This window comes from Schistocerca piceifrons, chromosome 8 (genome assembly GCF_021461385.2).
Source record: "Schistocerca piceifrons isolate TAMUIC-IGC-003096 chromosome 8, iqSchPice1.1, whole genome shotgun sequence".
Taxonomy (NCBI): Eukaryota; Metazoa; Arthropoda; class Insecta; order Orthoptera; family Acrididae; genus Schistocerca; species Schistocerca piceifrons.
The window spans coordinates 170,397,283-170,419,912 of NC_060145.1; the positions used below are offsets into that span (position 1 = coordinate 170,397,283).

General features: G+C 41.6%; 1 long non-coding RNA gene across 1 annotated transcript in view; it reads right to left on the bottom strand.

The window, feature by feature from the left end:
- The window catches only part of LOC124711976, a 611,250-nt gene that overhangs the window by 57,907 nt on the left and 530,713 nt on the right, over window positions 1–22,630 (bottom strand). Inside the window, exon 4 of the long non-coding RNA XR_007005552.1 lies at window positions 14,805–14,881. This is a non-coding gene — a long non-coding RNA (uncharacterized LOC124711976). The remainder of the gene's footprint in view (window positions 1–14,804; window positions 14,882–22,630) is intronic.

Here is a 22,630-nt window from a genome sequence, read left to right on the forward strand (position 1 = left end):
CCTATCTCCTTTCTTCTTCTCCTCCCCCTCCCATTCTCCATCCCCTCCTACCCCATCTCCCTGACTATATCCTCTTTATGCCTTTCTTTGAATATCTGCTCTTCTTTCTCTCTCTGTTTATCCCCTTCTCCCCTTGTCTCTTTTTATATCCTCCACCCTCCTCTGTATGTCTGTCTCCTCCTTGTTCTCTCTCACCGTCTCCTCTTCCTATCTCTATAGTCTCCTCCTCCCCTCTTTCTGTTCATCGGCTCCTTTCCCTCTCTCTTTCCACATCCTCCACCCCCTCTCTCTGTCCATCTCCTCCCCCCTTTCTCTGTCTACTCCTACTCCCCCTCTCACTAACCATGTTCTCCCCCTTCCTTCCTGTGCTCAGCTATATCTTTCTAGACATTTACTGCTGGAAAGCATTCTGGAACTACCTGTAGAAACACGCCACTCCCGCAGGGCAGACTACATTTCAGGTGTTATCAACTGTTTTCACCCACATCACCTGGATCTAGATGGGACTTAGCCCCACAGTTTTTCTTTCCTGACAGTAAGTACTATGTGTACCAAATTTGATTAAAATAGACCCAGTCGTTTAGATGGAGATGCAGAACATTTATAAATACACAAATACATAAATTTTATGTATGTATATAGGACTAGACAGGACTCTTCCTAACTATGGCCCAATTTTATGTAAAAACGTCGAAGTCAGTATCTTATTCTTAGGACTGTCATTGTCAAGCTTATTTATTTTCATGGAGTACAAAAAACATACAGTACATTTGGAAAAGTATATCAGAATTTTATATTTTCGCATTAGTTAGAAGAAATGAAATTAATGTGGATACTACAAACCAGTTTGGAAAGGAAGTTATAGATAAAATATGTCGTCCTTCTCTAGGAATATTTCGATGGCTTTCAGTAGACAAGTCAGCACCATCATCACACGTCTTCACTTTGTGGAAGGTGGGGTTGGCGTAGCAAAGCGAGAGAATTCAGGTCTGTGGAACAGGTAGTTTCAAGTGCAGAAAGCATTCGAGAAAGTAATAAATCAAAATTCCAATTCATATCGGTAACTAAAATTTTGCCAATGAATTTTTTTCAAAGTTGAGTTGCTGAAGGAAAAAATTAACACACGTCTCGACATGAAAAGTCTGACCATTCCCTCCTCAGGCTCACTGGCCATGGGACAAGTTCTCCGAAACTGCATCTACAATAACCTGCCAGAACGGGCCCACAGCTCCATTGTCCATCAAAGCGTCTGTACTTGGCGTACAAAATAGCATCCTCATCTTACAGCTCAGGGCGGCTGGATCTTCCGTCTGGTTCACACACTAAAACGAATAACTAATACAATTGTTAGGTTAATAACAGTATCAATAACACAATAAACATGCTGCAGCTGATGGAAAAGACAGCCCTTAAGAAAACAAAAGCAGCAGCATAAAGAAAGAAAATATTAACGCAATGTCACACAACAAACTGTCCACCAGCAAAAAATAATTTGAGTGATGAAAATGAAAATATATTAACACATTGTCGACAGCACATGCAGTTTATCCAGTTACCAATAACATTAAGTTGGTACAGTGAGACTGATGAAACCGAATTCACGAGTTAGGGGATCCTCGGAGCAATCGTTGGTTTTCATCATAATATCCTATCTGATTTGTCTATTTGCTAGGAGATCAGTATGACAGTATATTTTCGCATTAGTTAGAAGAAATGAAATTAATGTGGATACTACAAACCAGTTTGGAAAGGAAGTTATAGATAAAATATGTCGTCCTTCTCTAGGAATATTTCGATGGCTTTCAGTAGACAAGTCAGCACCATCATCACACGTCTTCACTTTGTGGAAGGTGGGGTTGGCGTAGCAAAGCGAGAGAATTCAGGTCTGTGGAACAGGTAGTTTCAAGTGCAGAAAGCATTCGAGAAAGTAATAAATCAAAATTCCAATTCATATCGGTAACTAAAATTTTGCCAATTTGCTAGGAGATCAGTATGACAGTTTTTCCGCCTTGATTTGACATTCAGTTGTAGTATCCTATTTACCTCGATCGTTGATATGAATAAACCATATCTGGTAGAGCCCAAAGACAATAATGAATATACCGCAAGTAAAGGGATACATACCACAGTCTACGACAAACAGTCGCGAAAATATATAGGGGGAAAAAATGCAACATGAAACCTTTTGGGTCAAGTTCCTACACGCCAGCCGCTTTGAGCGCTAATATCGTTTCAGCTGTAAAAACTTTTTACACCTGAAGAGTTGCTAGTGCTCCAAGCAGCTGGTGTCTAGTAACAAAAGAATGGGATGACATAAACGGAGAACTGTTAATGATGTTACTTCCACATTTCCCAGTCACTAAAGGTGTTGGTGATTTTTCCAACACGAAAAGGAAAATGTGGTGTCACCGCCAGACACCACACTTGCTAGGTGGTAGCCTTTAAATCGGCCGCGGTCCATTAGTATACGACGGACCCGCGTGTCGCCACTGTCAGTAATTGCAGACCGAGCGCCACCACACGGCAGGTCTAGAGAGACGTCCTGGCACTCGCCCCAGTTGTACGGACGACTTAGCTAGCGATGCAACACTGACGAAGCCTCGTTTATTTGCAGAGAAGATAGTTAGAATAGCCTTCATCTAAGTCAATGGCTACGACCTAGCAAGGCGCCATAGCAATTGATAGTTATCGTATGAAGCATGTCTCATCAAGAACGATGTATACAAATGATGGATTAAAGTTAAGTATCCCAGCAGCTACGTACTTTTCTTTATAGCATTCATTACGTATCCTGTTTCAGACCTCACGCCATCCTGCGTGAGCTTATAGCGTGCATTTCGGCCTTCGCTAGCAATATTACAGAAAACGTAATTAAAGAAATATCCCGTCTCCCTTTAATGCCAACATATAATAAGAAATCGCAGTGCATCGTAATATATAGCGCTGACAGTAGCAGAGTTGTAATCGCATCATCGAAAGTCGTTTAAGACGGGAAATGAATTGTGACTTGATGTGTTTAAGTTCAAAAGGAACTCTTTACAAGTTTACATATCTGCGTGTTAGACACGTACTTTCTGAATGCTGATGTTTTGCGTCGTTTGCACTTCGTTTCACAAGTTTCTTTGCGGATTTCATACTCATTTTTATACGTTCCAAACTAAGCACGTTTTTTACAGTCTTGGGGAAATTTTTTGTGGCTGCTATAACTTACAGCGGAACAGTTAACTCCGAAACACGACCTCATTTGTGTTTTGAATGTGCTTCAACACTCCATATATTATACAATTCACAATCGTTTCGCAGTTTGCTTATACACGCCAGCCGCTTGGCAACTGTGTGGTAGCGGTTGGAACTGCGGGAGTTCAGCTAGTGTTTGTCATACGCTGTGTACAAACTCTGTCTTTTATCGCTGTCAGATTTCAACTATTCTCGACGTTCGTCTAATTTTTCTCTCTGCAGGTCACAGCGAATTCATGTAATCTCTCTCTTGCTTCAGCCATGACAGAGTACACATGTACCTACATGGTCGTCCTTGGTTCTATGAATTAAATCATTTTTTTATTATATTACATTGGTTTGTGTAATCACCATGGCTAGCAGCTTTTACATGAAGACTGATATGCTCATAAAGGGAGAGTAAATTATCGATTACAATGAAAAGATCTTTTTATTTTAATCATTACTGAAAGTCCTTTACTAAACATTTTTGTATCAGTTACGTTTTATGTTCCTAGAATTAAGAAATCTACGATTTGAACTTGCATTCGTGACACGAGGTCTCACAGATTCAACAATGCGATGTCAGTGTCAGTCCTGGGGGGGGGGGGGGGAGGGGGGGTTACAACGGATCTTGTACATAACCCCACAGATAAGGGTCGCAAAGTGTGAGGTCTGGGACATTGGACTGGAAGAGGATTAGGTCTGATCTCGTACCCTGTGACTTTTATCTGTGGGGATAGGTAAAAGACCTCATATTTACCCGCTCTATGACTGACACTCTTGAAAGTCTGCGACATCGCACTGTTAAAGCTGTGCGTTCGATAACGAGAGACCATCTGCTTCGTATATGGCAGGAAATGAGCCACCGTGTTGATAATAGTCGTGTAACACATGGTGCTCACATTGAGTGCATAAAAATTTGTACTCTTTTCTGTACAAGAACATTGGAGTTGTGTTTCTATCTCTTGTAGTTTGGAAGAAATAAGTGACTGAAATCTGTTCCTTCTTTTTGAATAGCCCTATATGACGTTAAGCTAGCTACCACACGGCCCAGTAGCGGAATTCTGGTTTCATATACCTACCTCACGGGCTTACAAAGTTAGCTTTGCCGCTGTGACTGTGCAACCAGAAGTCTGCCTATCGACAGTATTGCTTTTCAGCTTCCAATCAGGAATTAACTGTGCGAGCAAAATGATCTCAGCCAAGTCTCACCTGACGTGACTGAATACTATGTAATGCAAACAATGATGAAAATCATTATTAATTTTTGATTATAGTTTAATTTTAGACAAATACTGATCTGATTATTTTGTGTCCTCCTTTGGAATTATTTTTTGTGTCCTACGCTAACTGAGAATAAAATTAATATACCGATAGCTGGGCTGTTACAAAGAAAAACGTAAGATTTATAATATTTAAGTCGGTTCTAAATAGTCTGTCAAATTGGTATTTTATTTCCACGAAGGAAAAATTGTATCTAAAAATTTTATCTTCATAAATGGAAAGGTATTTTTCTTCTTCAAAACGATACGAGTAGGAAATGATAGACGCAGGTGATTTTCCCGATGTCATTTATTGAACATATATTTTCCGATATCCCATCACGCTGACGACGGAAAATAAATCTGTCAAGCACGTGTCGCTGTGTTAACAGCAGAAAATATATCTTGTGTCAATCATGTCTGAAAACAACAGAAATCGCATTACTTCACACGACGAGGAGACCTCTGCGTCCTGCGGAAATCCGAAAAATATATATTCTGGAAAATATCGCGTTGTCGGTATACATGTTTACGGAATAAAATAAGAAAAATCCTTCCACTTCGACAAACATATATATCACAAATGTTATACAGAACTATGTAAGCTTTGTAAATTGCAGAATGGCAATAGATACATAGGGTTGCTGTCGCTGATTTAGAATGAAGTTTTCTTTGTTGATACGCGTAGTGTTTTGAGCTAGTTTTTCATTTGCAGATACTGCTGTAAGTAATTTAACTCTTCAGAAACCATCTCGAAAGTATATGCGAGCGGATATCGTGATAAATATATTTTGATTACTAAATTTATAGCAAAAACGGAAAAATAAAACAAGCCGCGTTAAATGTTAATAGCCCAGCCAGTTGCCGTGTATGACGTTTCAATCCACGCCAGACAATTGTTTCCAATGTAGATGTGTGGTAAGATCTTTGTATTCGAAACATCACGCACCAAGAATTTCATTAAAATCCAAAAATTAATGTTGCATGCAGTGAAGTTCATTGTCGCCTACACACAGTGAATAATTTGCAGTAAACAACTTAAAACACTATTGTCAACCTAATTTATCTAGTTTAATTACTAAAAAAACGTGTCAACGGAATTAAAATTAGCTATTTTTCTAAATCGTTCCTCTCTCCTTCATTAAAAGTTTTTGATATATAGAATAAACCGAATGTGATCTTGTGGGTAATAACAATTTTCACAGTTTACATATTCAGTGATATGACAGAGACGTTTCTACTGCCACAGTTTGTGTATCCCGTGACGTGATAGCTACGGTTCTAAAGGTTACTATGTCACTTATACTTTATCATTAATCCAACCAAAATTACGCAGCTAAACAGAATTAATATAACTTTTATTTTTGTGTCACGTGTGTAGTCTATAACCACATTTGGATTATGTCTCTTCTCTCTGATTTTACGTTTCTTGGTAGCGATGCTGTTACCAAAAGCCTTGAAAAAATTACCGAAAACAAAGTCATTGTTAATTATGATTGCACAGAAACAAAAGAAGGCCAAAACGATAAATTTCTGTCTTACAGTACTCCTTCACCGAAACAGTTTCCTTTGCACTTCCTACTTTCACAGATCCTGAAATGAGATAAATGGAAATAAGTCAGCTCAAATTACATGGAGAAAAGGTAATTTGGCTTAGTGTCTGTTGCATTCCATATCGAATAAGAGCTTATCCTTCTTCTAGCAATAGCTGATCGTAGGTCTCTGGATCAACGATGTGTGCCATCATCATCAGTTATCTGCTATATTAGCAGGTCCTTTGCCTCTCCATTTTCTGCGATCCATTGTTTCCTTCTTAAGGCTGCTGTATGTTGTACCGTCCATCATGTCATCCAGTATCTGGAATCTTTTCCTTCCTCGCTTCCTTTTCCCTTCTACATAACCTTCTAAGACTGTTTCTATCAGTCCCTCATTCTTTCTTAATATTTGCCCAATCTAATTTCTTTTTCTTCTCTTTATTACATCTAGTAACTGTCTTTTCTCTCCCACTCTTCTCAGTACCTCTTCATTTTTTACTCTGTCCATCCAACTTATTCTTTCCATCTTCCGCCATGTCCAGATCTCAAAAGCCTCCAGCCTTTCTCTGCCTTTTTTCCTCATAGTCCATGTTTCGGCGCCATATAGAACACTCCATACAAGACATTTTATGAGTGTCTTTCTGAGTTCTCTGTCCAGACCGCTGCAGAAGATTCTCCTTTTCTTATAAAACGCCTCTTTTGCCATTGCTATCCTTGTTTTAATTTCTGTGGTGCACTTCCAGTCGGTGTCTACCCTGCTTCCAAGATACTTAAAATTTTGCACCTGTTCTAGTGTTTCTCCATTCAGCACAATTTTTATTTCCTTATTTCCTCCTATTGTCAATACTTTTGTTTTATTTGTGTTGATTTTCATTCCATATTTTTTTCCGTGTGCCATATGATTATAAAAAGAAGTGCAGATCGTTCCAGAAGACTCACAGAAAAGATTCTCAGAACTACGCAAATACCGGTTCGGTAGTGACGTCATAATGATGGCTTTTCTGGAGATCAAAAAAAGAAGCCTCTGCAGGAATCCACTTGGTACTGCATACGCAGAAAGCGTGTCAAACGAAGAGAGTCCCAAATGGTTCAATTTTGGTTCCACTCCTATTCATTATGTATATGACTGATCTTCAGTAAACATTCATCAAGCGGAATATGCACTTTCTGAAGACGATGCTAGAACTTTAATAAATTCCATCAGAGAGAAAGGTACGGAAAAGAATTTGTTAACGTCGTTTTTCAGAAAATTTCTGAACGGTTCTCTGACAGTGGAACAATGGACCCTCCCTTAAAACACACTGTACGTAGTTTTATACAGCAAAAGGTGTCATACCAACAACTGACGTAGCAGATGAGCTGGGATCGGTAAACAGAGTACGATGTTCCAATTTTTTGAGTGCACGTTTTGATTAAAATTTTAACTGGACAAACATGTTACTGAGCCGTTCAAACAAACTAAGTTCAACTACTTTTACACTTCGTATAACAGCTAGGCTTGGAGACCAACGACCCAAGCTCCTAACATATTTTTCATACTTTCACTGAATAATTTCTTACGGAATAATTTTCTGGGGTAGTACATCACTTAGAAAGGAAATATTGATAGTACGAAAGCGACCAGTAACAGTACAATGCAGTGATCACCCACTGTAATCTTGTATGTGTGTCTTTAAGGAATAAAGTATTGTAACATCACCTTCACAATAAATATGTTCGTTAACGAACTTCATCAAAATAATCTATACCAATTACAGAAAAATAGTGATGTCCACACTTGCAACACTAGACGAAAAAAATGACCTTATTACCCATTATTAAAGAAAACAGTGTGTCAAGAAGCAATTCAGTATGTATCAATAAACATTTTTGATAATTATGCCAATAAAAGAAAATATCTGATGGATAGTCAAGCAACTTTTAAATCTGACTTAAAATCATTTCTTCTGGAAACCTCCTTGTATTCCATAAACGAAATTGTATTTAAAGCTGGTGGTTGTAAAACAGCTAATTTTAAATGCAGTTTCGTGAATGTTCTTTTAAACCAAAAACAGCCTATTTCCGATGGGGAATTTGTAATTCAAAAAGTAGGCCAGAAAATTATACGCTTTTTGGTGTTAAATTTTGACAGTGTGCCATTTAGGAGCTTGTAAATCGTCAGTATGTAGACATGCACTAAAATTAATCACATATACGTGCTCTGTAAACTGGTGCGTTCGAAATCGGTTCGACAAAAAATTGTTCTAATAACCTTTAGTATCCCGACCAGCGGACATACAGATTGCATAGACGAGTTGGCGTAGGTCCCACGACAGAGTCGTGTGGGAAGCTACTTTGAGATAAGTCATGGCGGCAGTATCGCTTACACAAGGTGTCAATTGCGGAAAAGACTTCTCAGGTGATTATGGCCGCACGACGGGCTTTAACAGGCTTTCAGCGGGGAATGGTAGTTGAAGCTAGACACGAGGCACATTCCATTCAGAAAATCGTTAAGGAATTCGATATTCCGAGATCCGCAGTGTCAAGAGTGTGAAAAAAGATTCAAACTTTTAAGTTTGATTAATGGAAAATCTCATATTAAGATGTGAAACAAATACTAGCAAAGAGATAGAGGGACTGGCCAGTACTTACCTCAGATCAATACAGCCGGTAGATTCACAAAACAGAATAGAAAATTTACATTCCTAGCTTTCGGAATTTTGTTCCTTCATCAGGGAGGAGAGAGGGGAAAACAAGGGAAGAAGAGAAAGTGGATTCAGTTACTCACAACCCAGGTTATGAAGCAACAGGGAAAGGTAAACAGGGAGGGTAGCAAGGATGGAGGCATGGTTGTCAGAGGGAAGCCAAAGATATTCTACTGTTAAGTACTGTGCCAGCTTCAAACCAAAGAGGGTGCATACAGAAGCAAAGAGGTATATAGTATAAAGATAAACACAACTACGTAGGATGAAAAGATGCGTGAATGGCTAAAGAGGAGAGGGAAAAAGGAGAAGCCTGAAGAGTAAATGGGAGTAAGGTTGGTTAACGTAAGTTTAGTCCAGGGGGATGGAGGGATGAAAGGATATGTTGGAGTGCAAGTTCCCATTTCCGCAGTACTGAGGGACTGGTGTTGGGTGGGAGAAGCATTTAAGTTGGTATTTGATGTTAATCTATTCATTGTTTTCAGAAAATAAATTATTTTTATCGCCTCTCTACATTTTATATCCTCTTTCCATCTGCCGTTGTTGTTTATTTTCCTGACAAAGTACAGAAAGACGTCTCTAATTCCACACGACCACTTCAAATTTGCGTATAAACGAAAACGAAAATAAAACTTCACGGAGTATACTGGTGAATCAACATCTCTGTGTCAGAGGATGAGGCACAGAACGGCTTTTACAAAGCTTAATGTCGAGTTCTAAATTAAAACTTCAGCCTACTATCGGTGATAACTTCACGTTATCCCATCTACCGTATCACTGGTCCCTCCGTGCCATAAGTAACAGCACTAGTAGTCAAAACCTGTAATAGAACAGCACTGACAGGTGTAAGGTATACTAGAACTGTTCTGCTGGTACAGCGTATTTGCAATAAGTCAGGACTCCGGGTTCCATCCTGATCTGGCGTACTGTTTCTGACTTTCAAATTTGTTAACGAGTAGTAGACTGGTCATAATGTTGTTGCTAATTGGCGTGTGTGTAATGACGTAAACCAAATAACTACTGAACATAGCACCCATTCTGTTCCAAACCTGCATATTATACAAAACCTGTCGTATTTATAAGTCAACAGGTTGCTCGGTCAGAATCTTATGAATTATAGACTTGATCGGAAGATCAGAAAATTTAGATATTTTAAAAATCACGGTAAATAAGATATCTCTTCGCATTCATCTCGGAGTAAAATTGACGTCTGAAGCCGTTTTAACATTTACCGTTAGTCTGCCGTTTCTTTATTCAGCGCACGCAGCTGCGGTTACAACGTGAAAGTAGTTTCTGCCCACAACCAGACGGCCTCACGCCTGAAGAAGGAATACAGAATCAGGGGATCAGAGGAAAGTGGGTGGAAAGCAGGGCCTCGGGCTTCACGGGTAATATTTCTCCGATAGGATTAAGATCAATGCCACCTCGCAATTGAACACTGTCTTACTGTTACGAAAAACCGTGACCACTTTTCGTATGATGAAAGAAACCATCGTCTGAATCACTAAACTCATTCATTTGATTCCGATTCCTTTCCTTGCCGGATAAGGCACGCATTTCCTAGAAGTACAGTGACTACTTTCGGTATAATAGGAGAAAATATCGTTTAGATCGATTCATTTGTTACGTTCATGAAAATGTTTTCTGTCATTACGACGCAACGTTTTTCTTAACACGATCCATTAGTTTTACGGATCGATAAGCGATGTTCTCTTCACTGCTATGTTTGCGTGTAGTACTCCCGGAATAACTGCTTGCACGAATCGGCTAAAATATGAACTTCTGGTTGTTGTAAGTGAAATGTCTAATTAGAAAGCGTAAATTGACAAACAGAAACTGTACAGAAATACCTTCACAAATTTTGGAGACAGGATCCTTACACCAAAACAAGAAATAAACGTCAAGTAAACATGGACTCTAAAATACATACCTTAAGAGCTATAACACGTCTTCATCTTCGACACCGTGAAACACATCTCTTCTACTGCAAGCTCTTTACTTCCCATATTATGAGAGGTGGTTGTATGGGACAAAACAAGAAAAACAAGTTCAGTAAACATGCGCTCTAAAGTGCATAACTTAACGGCTATGAGCACATGTCTATTTTCGCAACTGTGAAACACATCTATTGAACAAGTCCTCGTGTCTCTTAAGCTATGCATTTTAGAACCCATGTTTACTAGATTGTTTTTGCATTGAATGATCCTTCCTGTCATGGCCTTAAAAACCGACTGTTTGTCCTGGGACATTCTGTATACAGGGTGGGCAACATAAAATTGGCCCAGAAAATATTCCATTTAAAATAGGCAACCCAACGTACATCATCCGCACATGGATACATCGTCACTACGAGGAATCCAGAGAATGTATGTTTATTGGACATTTGTTTCTTGTTTCGGGCCGTACTATCTCCTGACAAAATTTGGAAAATAAAGATTTTGCAGTAGACGAGATCTGTATCATAGCATCGAAAATGAACAAGTGCTCATAGCTCGTAACGAACGCATTTTAGAGTTGATGTTTACTAGATATTTTTTCTTGTTTTGGTCTGAGGAATCTGTTCCCAAAAATTTGTATAATTAGTTTTGAGACACATAATATACACCATTATACAGGGTGTATGTATGTATTAAACCAGGGACCTAGAAACGAAAGAGAGGCTTCGTCCCCCCGTATCCCTCAGTGGTTCACAACCCCACAACAGGCTACAGCAGTCTACCCATGCCACCGCCGCCCCACACCAAACCCAGGGTTATTGTGCGGTTCGGCCCCCATTGAACCCCCCCCCCTCCCTCACCCCCCATCTCCACCCCCAGGAACGTTTCACACCAGACGAGTGTAACCCCAAATGTCTGCGTGATAGAATAATTATGGTGTACGCGTACGTGGAAACGGAGTTTGAGCAGCAATCGCCGGTACAGTGTAACTGAGGCGGAATAAGGGGAACCAGCCCGCATTCGCCGAGGTAGATGGAAAACCGCCTTAGAAACCATGGCCGGCACATCGGACCTTGACACTAATTCGGCGGGGGGATTCATGCCGGGGACCGGCACGCCTTCCCGCCCGGAAGGCAGCGCGTTAAATCGAGCGGTTAGCCGGGCGGATAAGGGTGTAACTCATATAAGTGCAGATACTTTTGTAAGTTGTACGTTAATACACTACTGGCCACTAAAATTGCTACACCACGAAGATGACGTGCTGCAGACGCGAAATTTAACCGACAGGAAGAAGATACTATGATATGCAAATGATTAGCTTTTCAGAGCATTCACAAAAGGTTGGCTCCAGTTGCGACACCTATAACGTACTGGGATGAGGAAAGTTTTCAATCGATTTCTCGTACACAAACAGCAGTTGACCGGCGTTGCCTGGTGAAACGTTGTTGTCATGCCTCGTGTAAGGACGAGAAATGCGTACCATCACGTATCCGGCTTTGGAAAAGGTCGGATTGTAGCCTGTCGCGATTGCGGTTTATCATATCGCGACATTACTGCTCGCATTGGTCGAGATCCAATGACTGTTAGCAGAATATGGAATCGGTAGGTTCAGGAGGGTAATACGGAACGCCGTGCTGGATCCCAACGGCCTCGTATCACTACCAGTCGAGATGACAGGCATCTTATCCGCATGGCTGTAACGGATGGTGCAGCCAAGTCTCGATCCCTGAGTCAACAGATGGGGACACTTGCAAACGACAACCATCTGTACGAACAGGTCGACGACGTTTGCAGCACCGTGGACTATCAGCTCGGAGACCATGGCTGCGGTTACCCTTGACGCTGCTTCACAGACAGGAGCGCCTGCGATGGTGTACTCAACGACGAACCTGGGTGCACGAATGGCAAAACGTCATTTTTTCGGTTGAATCTAGGTTCTGTTTACAGCATCATGATGGTCGCATCCGTGTTTGGCGACATCGCGGTGAACGCACATTGGAAGCGTGTATTCGTCATCGCCATACTAGCGTATCACCCGGCGTGATGGTATGGGGAGTCATTGGTTACACGTCTCGGTCACCTCTTGTTCGCATTGACGGCACTCAGTGGCCGCTACATTTCAGATGTGTTACGACCCGTGGATCTACCCTTCATTCGATCCCTGCGAAACCCAGCAGGATAATGCACGACCGCATGTTGCAGGTCCAGTACGGGCCTTTCTCGATACAGAAAATGTTGGACTGCTGCCCTGGCCTGCACATTCTTCAGATCTCTCAACAATTGAATACGTCTGGTCAATGGTGGCCGAGCAACGGGCTCGTCACAATGCGCCAGTCACTACTCTTGATGAACTGTGGTATCGTGTTGAAGCTGCATGGGCAGATGTACCTGTACACCCCATCCAAGCTCTGTTTGACTCAATGCCCAGGCGTATCAAGGCCGTTATTAGGGCCAGAGGTGGTTGTTCTGGGTGCTGATTTCTCATGATCTATGCATCCAAATTGCGCGAAAATGTAATCACATGTCAGTTCTAGCATAATATATTTGTCCAATGAATACCCGTCTATCATCTGCATTTCTTCTTGGTGTAGCAATTTTAATGGCAAGTAGTGTATGTACACACACACAAAAAAAAGCTGCAAATGGCTCTTAGCACTATGGGACTTAACTGCTGAGGTCATCAGTCCCCTAGAACTTAGAACTACTTAAACCTAACTAACCTAAGGACAACACACACCTCCATGCCCGAGGCAGGATTCGAACCTGCTACCGTAGTGGCCGCGGGGTTCCAGGCTGTAGCGCCTAGAACCGCTCGCCCACCCCGGCCGGCGTATGTACACACATCAGTGTGTTAGTTGTTCCTTCTCTGCGTCAAACAGTTTTCACACAAACACGTCACAAAATTTACTTCCTGCCGTTTTCTGCACGGTGGCAGCTGAACCATTAAGTAGACTACACATGTCAGTATAAACTAACTGTTTTCCGTTCGCCTTTAGAAACTTCAACAACTGATCTGCTGGCCAAGAAAAATAAACATTAATCGGTTTATCTTGCCACATGTACTTGGAGGTACCGCCGAACCTAAAGGAATACGACTTGTAGTAGCTGTCATTATTGGTCTGCAGACGATGTAAATACTGATGTAATGTTGTTCAGTAAAACATCCTCAATCACTAACAGAAGTATTTGCACTTATACCCGTTGCACACCGTATAGCCAAAATGCTTCACTACTAGCCTTCAGTGTGTTATGGTTACTTCCAAAGGTGATCCAAGTACCTCACAGAAGAAATACCTCAAAGGCTTTATCGACTCTTGAACCATTACTCTTACAAAAAATGTGCAGATGCCTAAAATAGTGTTAATATTAGACGAGATTTCTGGAACACAACATGCGGCAGAGTTCTTCGAGTCATGTTGACAGCATTTGGACGTAAATACAGCCGAAATATCGGTACTCAAGGCACTGGATGCATGGCAGTATTGTGTGAAATCCCTTCGATGCATTAGAGAAATTGACTACAAAATTAATAATCTTAATGGATGCTGAAGATCTTGAAAAAATCCTGAAATATTATTAGTGTCTCTTGTAACGTCACAGCTGAACACAACAGAATAGCACTAAAATCACGCTGTGAGCAATTTTTACTTTAAGCATGATGATGCACGACCAGCGTCATCTTATTCACATAATCGTTTTTCCTTTGGCCCACAGTATTGAGGCGGCACTCATCGTCACGAGGGGTAGTGCCTAACATCACTGACAACTGGTCTAGGAACCGACATTGAAGCTTGCATATGTTATTACTTCAAAGGAGATCATTCGTAGTTCCACGGGAAAGGTCAGCGATCTCGATCTGTGAAGAGCAATATGTGTGGTCGGAGAGTCTTTTAGGGGTAGATGTTCAATCATATACACAATTAACTGTTTAATCAGACATAATCAACTTGATGTACTGGAGAGCTGAACATTGTCCTTCCGTCGATGGAAGCGAAGAGTGTAATAATGTCCAAAGTGCATGGTGTTCACAAAATGGATAATACATGTCTGTTGGCCACCCTTCTGCGAGTATGGAGGCTGTATGTTTTTCCATGCGATTACTGTCGTTACCATTTCTAAAACATTCCACTTACCTGTCATTTGAATAATTTCGATTACAGAATTACTCACCCTCCTCTGCAGCTGAAGTTGGATGCCGGTGTGCTCCAGTCCGATCACTCTAGACTTGGGTGGAGCTGGCTCGAATCCTGGTAGAGAAAAACACCAGTATTTACCGGCAAGCTGAAGAGACGTGGCGTACAGTTATAAAGAAGCATGAAACTTTAGGGTGTGTTTGTTGTTTAAGGGGACTCAACAGCACGACTGCCAGCGACCTTGATGAATTAGAGATGAATAAGTTTAAAATCCTAAAAACTGAAAAAATATAAAATGAAAACACTTCTGAAGAGGCCAAGTACCTTGAAATGTCACTATGGAAAAATAATCCCCTTCAAAAGTAATTGGATGCAGCTAATTCATCACAAATTACCTTCACTTTCAGTAGTTGCAATTTTCTAATACGTCCACAATGGAAAGAATTATTTACTTACGAGGATGATCCAGTAATTAAAGAGACAAATTGGTCTGGAGAAAAAACTGTTTGTTGGGCAAGTTTGGTACTTTTATGGCTTTAAGTTGGCATCACTGGGATGAGCCCTGGTCAGCTGATGTAGGAACATTGTTTTGTTTCAAGTTTGCGAGTTCGCTTGAAACTTCCATATTAGTTCAACAACATTATGTTATTCTTTTTTACTTGCTGAAGGCAAGAAACCAGCGAATATATACTGTAGAATGTCTGAAGTTTATGGTGAAGGTTGTATGAATGGTGAAAATTTTTACAAGTAGAGCAGGTCAAAAATGGTCACGACTCAGTGACAGACGAACACCGTTCTGACCGCCCAATTGCAGTTTCAACTCCCTATAGTTGACAAGGTTCAATTTAGTACTGGTACAGTTCGTAACATTACCTGTAACAAGCTGAAGTACTGCAAAACACGTTCAAGATAGGTCCCAAAGGAGTTGACGCAGATACACAAGGAAACAAGGCTGAGAGTGTGCACAGAGCTAAAGGCACGTTATGAAAGAGAATGTGAGCACTTCCTCAACGAAATTTTAACTTCTGATGAAACTTGGGTTCACTATTACGACCCAGAATCAAAAAGATAAAGCATGGAGTACAAACACATCAACTCACCTGTCAAGAAAAAATTCAAATCCCAAGCATCAACAGGAAAATTCAGAAGTCACAGGAAAACTCTTGTTGACTGTGCTTTGGGATGCTGAAGGTCCAGTTTCATGTGATTATCTCGAACAGCCAATACTACCCGAATTTGCTTTTAAAGAAGAAGAGAGCCGTCGTGGATCTCAGAGGAGAGGTGTGATTCTCCAGCAAGACAACGCACGTCGTCATATTGCTCAACTAACCCGTGAAACGATCGACAAAATGGGCTCGGAGGTACTAGCTCATCCCTATTACAGTCATGATTTAGCACCTCGTAATTTCCATTTCTTTGGTGCAATGAAGGAGGCATTACGTGGGAAGAGATTCCAGGACAACGAGTACGTGAAAAAGTTTGTGGGGACTTGGTTCAAATATCAAGCTAAAGAGTTCTTTGCAGCCGTAATAAAAAAGCTAGTAGCCCGTTGGAACAATTGCATAAATGTTCAAGGGGATTATGTTGAAAAAGTATTGTTTTGTAAAAATAAATACTTTTTTTCCACACCAATTTTTCTCTTTAATTATTGAATGACCCTCGTACATTAATACGAGAAAGAATAGAAGAAGGAAAATACGGCAATGAGGCAAGCATATAGTCGACAAGCAATTAGGAGTAAGTTAACGATTTTTGGCCACAGAAGAATGTTTGAAATTTAGAGTGTTAATATTCACAAATATCAGTAGCAAACATTTTTGAAACATTTCTCCAAAAGTATTTTTGTTGACTAACCCCTAGGCATGGGCTTGTTTCTTCAACACTAAATAAGTTAAGCCACTATTTCTTTGATTATTTTAAAAAGGTTTAAAAGTCTAAATCGTTTGAACTTGTCATATGTCGGCTGTAGTATACGGAAGCCAAAGTGGAAAAATGCGAAAAACAGGACGGTGACCCGGCTTCGGTGGCGGAGCAGTTCTAGGCGCTCAGCCCGGAACCGCGCGACTGCTACGGTCGCAGGTTCGACTCCTGCCTCGAGCATGGATGTGTGTGAAGTCCTTAGGTTAGTTAGGCTTAAGTAATTCTAAGTTCTAGGAGACTGATGACCACAGATGTTAAGTCCCATAGTGCTCAGAGCCATTTGAACCAGGATGGTGAATATCCGAAAATGCGTCACAGACAGAGCATAATACGAGCACCTCCTTCTTTTGGCCACGAACTTCTTTCGCGGGTCGGATTAAAACAAATACTTTAAACTTTTGCTTCACATAAAGAATAGTCCTTTCGTTCAAGTAAAAAGACATGGATCATATTTCTGTATCCTGTGCGAAGACGAGTGAGAAGGACCTAATTTCGTCTTTGTGGCTGGAATGATTTTCACCGAGTTTTGACTTCACTACTGTATCATATTGCCTGTAATATCCTACCACTCTTACCACTGTTCCTCCCATTCACGCCCGACCCTGTACCTCGATGGCGATGTGGTAGCATGTAGAGGAATGGCACATTGAATCATCGGGTTATCACTACGCACCCTCCACCCCCTCCCTCCCCCTTCCCCAAGCCTCCGCTTCATTTCCCTGAATTACAATGTGGCCTGGTAAGCAGGAGAATCAAACCTCCCCCCCTTCCCCCACCTTTTAAGGTGGAGTAAACCGTTCTTTATCTCCTGAACTGCTATATCTGATGGTTACAAGCGTTTAACAGATTGTAGAGCATTCATGAAGTCAGAGTAGACGAGAAATCTTGAGCACACTGGAATCGGTGACAATTGCTCTTGTCGATTTAGGGGAATAACAATAAAAATATATACCAGGTTTGTCGGACGGGTGCCCGAAATCCGCTCTGCCTCAATGCCACCTATTTCGGTACATAAGGTGCGATTAATAGCCAGTGCGTCTCTGTCTTAAGGCTAATCTGGAAGCTCTCCACGCACTTTATTTAGCGAGGCGTATTAAACATTTATGGTCATCGGTTCGTCAAATCACCGTGTGTACATCATACTCAACAAGTTTCGAAGGACACTTCTGGTAGAGCTGACTAAACCTCCTTTCCCCGTTCCATTGGGGAATAGCTCGTGGAAAGAATGATGGTCGGTAAGCCTCTGTATTGGCTCTAATTTCTCGAATTTCCCCATCGTACTCATTTAGAGAGATAGATGTGAGAGGAAGTGATGTTTTACGACTCTTTCCGGAAAGTGAATTTTCGAAATTTCAGTAGTAAAACCTCTCCGTGGTGCACAACGCTCCTCTTATACCGTCTGTCACTAGGGTCTGCTGAGTCTCTGTAACGCTCTCACGTCGACTAAATGACCCCGTGATGAAACGTGCCGCTCTACGTTGGATATTATCTATCTTTTCTATCAGTCCTGTCTGATAAGGATTCCTGACTATGTACAGTACTCAAGGATGGGTCGAACAAGCACTTTGTAAGTCACTTTCTTCGTGAATGAATTACATTTCTTTAACATTATTTCTTATGAATCTGTCTGAAGTCTTCTTTTCCTACCATTTGTTTTATTTAGATATTTACTCCTAGATGTTTTATGGTGCACAGTGTTTCCAGCAATTCGTTGTCAATAGCGTAGTTGTACAGTAGCGGATTCCTTTTCCTACTATGTGCAATGTGTTACATTTATTTCCGTTCAGGGTCAACTGCCAGAACCTGCACCATTCTTCAATCCTCTGCAGGCCATTCTAAAAGTCGATATTGTCTTCTCGCATTGCTACTTTCCTTAAGACAACTGCACCATCTGCGAACAGTCTTCGAGCTTCCGACGCTTCCTATAAGATAAAGGACTAGAATGCAAACAGTAGCGGTCCTATCGCACTTCCTTGGGGAACTCTGGAAATTACCTTTGCGTCTCTCCATTTTGTTCCGTTAAGGTCGACGTGATGAATTCTGCCTGTAAGGAACTGTTGTATGCAGTCGCAAATGTGATCCGATACTCGGTAAGATCATACTTTCTTCACTAAAGACGCTGCGGGATTGTGTCAAACGCCTTCCTGAAGTCAAGGAACACGGCACCAACCTGAGCGCCGTTGTCCACTGCGCTTAGATCTCATGGAGGAACAGAGCGAACTGGGTTTCGTAAGATCTCTGTTTGCGGAATCCATGATCATTTTTATAGATGAGAACGTTGTTCTCCAAAAACGTCATAGCACGTGAACTGACGTAAGGTTCGCAGGCCCATTTGATTTTAGTCTTAGAGGATAGGATGTGTATGGTCATCATCAACAACATGTACACAACACTTCTGCTTGGACACCTCACACTCATCCACATACGAGGGTTGGAACTTAAATAGCTTCAACTTTTTATTCACAACCAATGCAAAAGAGTTGCATGTTTGCACCTGATACTGTCCTTCAAAGCAGTCACCAGCGTTGTGTAGAACCCGTTTCCAGCGATAAGGAAGGCGTAGTATACCGTTAGCAGAGACTGTTCCGTTGATGGTGCGAATGGAGCGGTCAACTGCCTGTCGTACCTCTGGAACAGTTCTGAAGCGAATGCCACTAAGGAGTTCCTTCATCTTCGGAATCAAATCAAAGTCACAAGGATTTAAGTCCGTGGGCTGTGGTGGATGGTACAGTACTTCCCAGTCCCATCGACCCAACAGAGCAGCCACAGCTTGCGCTATATGCGCCCGCGCATTGTCGTGCAAAATGATGGGTGGGTTGCGCAGAAAGCGTCGCCGCTTCTTTCGCAGAGCTGGTCGCAGATGATGCTCCAAAAACGAACAGTAATACTGTACACTGACGGTTTGCCGTGGAGGGATGTAATGCGTTAGGATAACACCATCACAGTCGTACACGAGAATCACCATAACTTTAGACTGCTCCATTCGCACCATGAACAGAACAGGCTGTGCTAATGGTATACTACGCCTTCCACATCGCTGGTAACGGGTTCTTCACAACGCTGGTGACTACTTTGAAGGACAGTATCAGGTGCAAACATGTAACTCTTTTCTATCTGTTGTGAACAAATAGTTGCCACTACTTAAGTTCCAACCCTCGTAGTAGTTATGTATCTGACGCATCTATTAACAGAGGAACACAGTGAGCGTTGATAAGAGAAGAAGCTAGAATGTTTTACACTGACTCCTTATACAGTAATGAGTATAACAACAGAGTTGTACATTATATCACCGTAGAAAGCAGAAGAAGCAGGAAGGCAGGTGTTTAAGGACCACCCGATGTCGAAGGCATGTGAGACAGACTATCAACATCGCAAGCAGAGGGACGATACAGGATATTAACCGCGGTCTCTTTCAAGAAATGGCCCCTCCACGTACCTAAACCTAGTCATGTAACCGGCTGAACATATTCATTAGGTATTAATGGGACCATGTGACCCAATGCTGCCGGCCGGAGTGGCCGAGCGGCTCTAGGCGCTACAGTCTGGAACCGCGTGACCGCTACGGTCGCAGGTTAGAATCCTGCCTCGGTCATGGGTGTGTGTGATGTCCTTAGGTTACTTAGGTTTAAGTAGCTGACCTCAGAAGTTAAGTCCCGTAGCGCTCAGAGCCATTTGAACCATTTTTTTTCTATTTTTTTGGCCCAATGCTACTTTACGACAATATCAGGAAGTAAGAAATTAACAGAAAGCTGACCGGACAATTTGAGAACCAAAAAAACAATAAAAATGCAAAAGGTTTACATTTAGTACGAGGTGTGTTAAATAGAGGTCAAATGTGAGGATGTAGAGGCTTGTCTCACTAGGGGTAAGATAGATACTGCCTACAGGAAAATTAAAGAGACCTTTGGAGAGAAGAGAACCACTTGTATGAATATCAAGAGCTCAGATGGCAACCCAGTTCTAAGCAAAGAAGGGAAGGCAGAAAGGTGGAAGGAGTATATAGAGGGTTTATACAAGGGCGATGTACTTGACGACAATATTATGGAAATGGACGAGGATGTAGATGAAGATGAAATGGGAGATACGATACTGCGTGAAGAGTTTGACAGAGCACTGAAAGACCTGAGTCGAAACAAGGCCCCGGGAGTAGACAACATTCCATTAGAACTACTGACGGCCTTGGGAGAGCCAGTCCTGACAAAACTCTACCATCTGGTGAGCAAGATGTATGAGACAGGTGAGATACCCTCAGACTTCAAGAAGAATATAATAATTCCAATCCCAAAGAAAGCAGGTGTTGACAGATGTGAAAATTACCGAACTATCAGTTAATAAGTCACAGCTGCAAAATACTAACGCGAATTCTTTACAGACGAATGGAAAAACTGGTAGAAGCGGACCTCGGGGAAGATCAGTTTGGATTCTGTAGAAATGTTGGAACACGTGAGGCAATACTGACTGTACGGCTTATCTTAGAAGCTAGACTAAGGAAAGGCAAACCTACGTTTCTAGCATTTGTAGACTTAGAGAAAGCTTTTGACAATGTTGACTGGAGTACTCTCTTTCAAATTCTAAAGGTGGCAGGGGTAAAATACAGGGAGCGAAAGGCTATTTACAATTTGTACAGAAACCAGATGGCAGTTATAAGAGTCGAGGGGCATGAAAGGGAAGCAGTGGTTGGTAAAGGAGTGAGACAGGGTTGTAGCCTCTCCCCGACGTTATTCAGTCTGTATATTGAGCAAGCAGTAAAGGAAACAAAAGAAAAATTTGGAGTAGGTATTAAAATTCATGGAGAAGAAGTAAAAACTTTGAGGTTCGCCGATGACATTGTAATTCTGTCAGAGACAGCAAAGGACTTGGAAGAGCAGTTGAATGGAATGGACAGTGTCTTGAAAGGAGGATATAAGATGAACATCAACAAAAGCAAAACGAGGATAATGGAATGTAGTCAAATTAAATCGGGTGATGCTGAGGGAATTAGATTAGGAAATGAGACATTTAAAGTAGTAAAGGAGTTTTGCTATTTGGGGAGTAAAATAACTGATGATGGTCGAAGTAGACAGGATATAAAATGTAGACTGGCAATGGCAAGGAAATCGTTTCTGAAGAAGAGAAATTTTTTAACATCGAGTATAGATTTAAGTGTCAGGAAGTCGTTTCTGAAAGTATTCGTATGGAGTGTAGCCATGTATGGAAGTGAAACATGGACGATAACTAGTATGGACAAGAAGAGAATAGAATCTTTCGAAATGTGGTGCTACAGAAGAATGCTGAAGATAAGGTGGGTAGATCACGTAATTAATGAGGTATTGAATAGGATTGGGGAGAAGAGAAGTTTGTGGCACAACTTGACTCGAAGAAGGGATCGGTTGGTAGGACATGTTTTGAGGCATCAAGGGATCACAAATTTAGCATTGGAGGGCAGCGTGGAGGGTAAAAATCGTAGAGGGAGACCAAGAGATGAATACACTAAGCAGATTCAGAAGGATGTAGGTTGCAGTAGGTACTGGGAGATGAAGGGGCTTGCACAGGATAGAGTAGCATGGAGAGCTGCATCAAACCAGTCTCAGGACTGAAGACCACAACACACACTTTTTTTCTGGAACGAGGTTGATTTTATTCAGGACTCCAAACACCAAATTATTCCCTACTCATTTGATACAAAACCCCTTTTCCAACACAATCTCCGTTCAATGTGACGGCTTTACGTCACGTTGTTGGGAGGGCCTGTGTGCTAGCATGGTACCACTCTACAGGCACACACCTTTGAGTACCCCAAGTGCTGGAGAGTGTATCAGCACTACCAACAGGGACGTCCAGTTGTGCAGTGATGTGTTTGACTGTGATCGTAGATCACCTCAAATGAGTGTGTCTGCGCGTTCCAACAATGCAAGAGTCACAGCTGTATAGGAGCGGCCGACATGCAGGAGATCGGTAAGATCT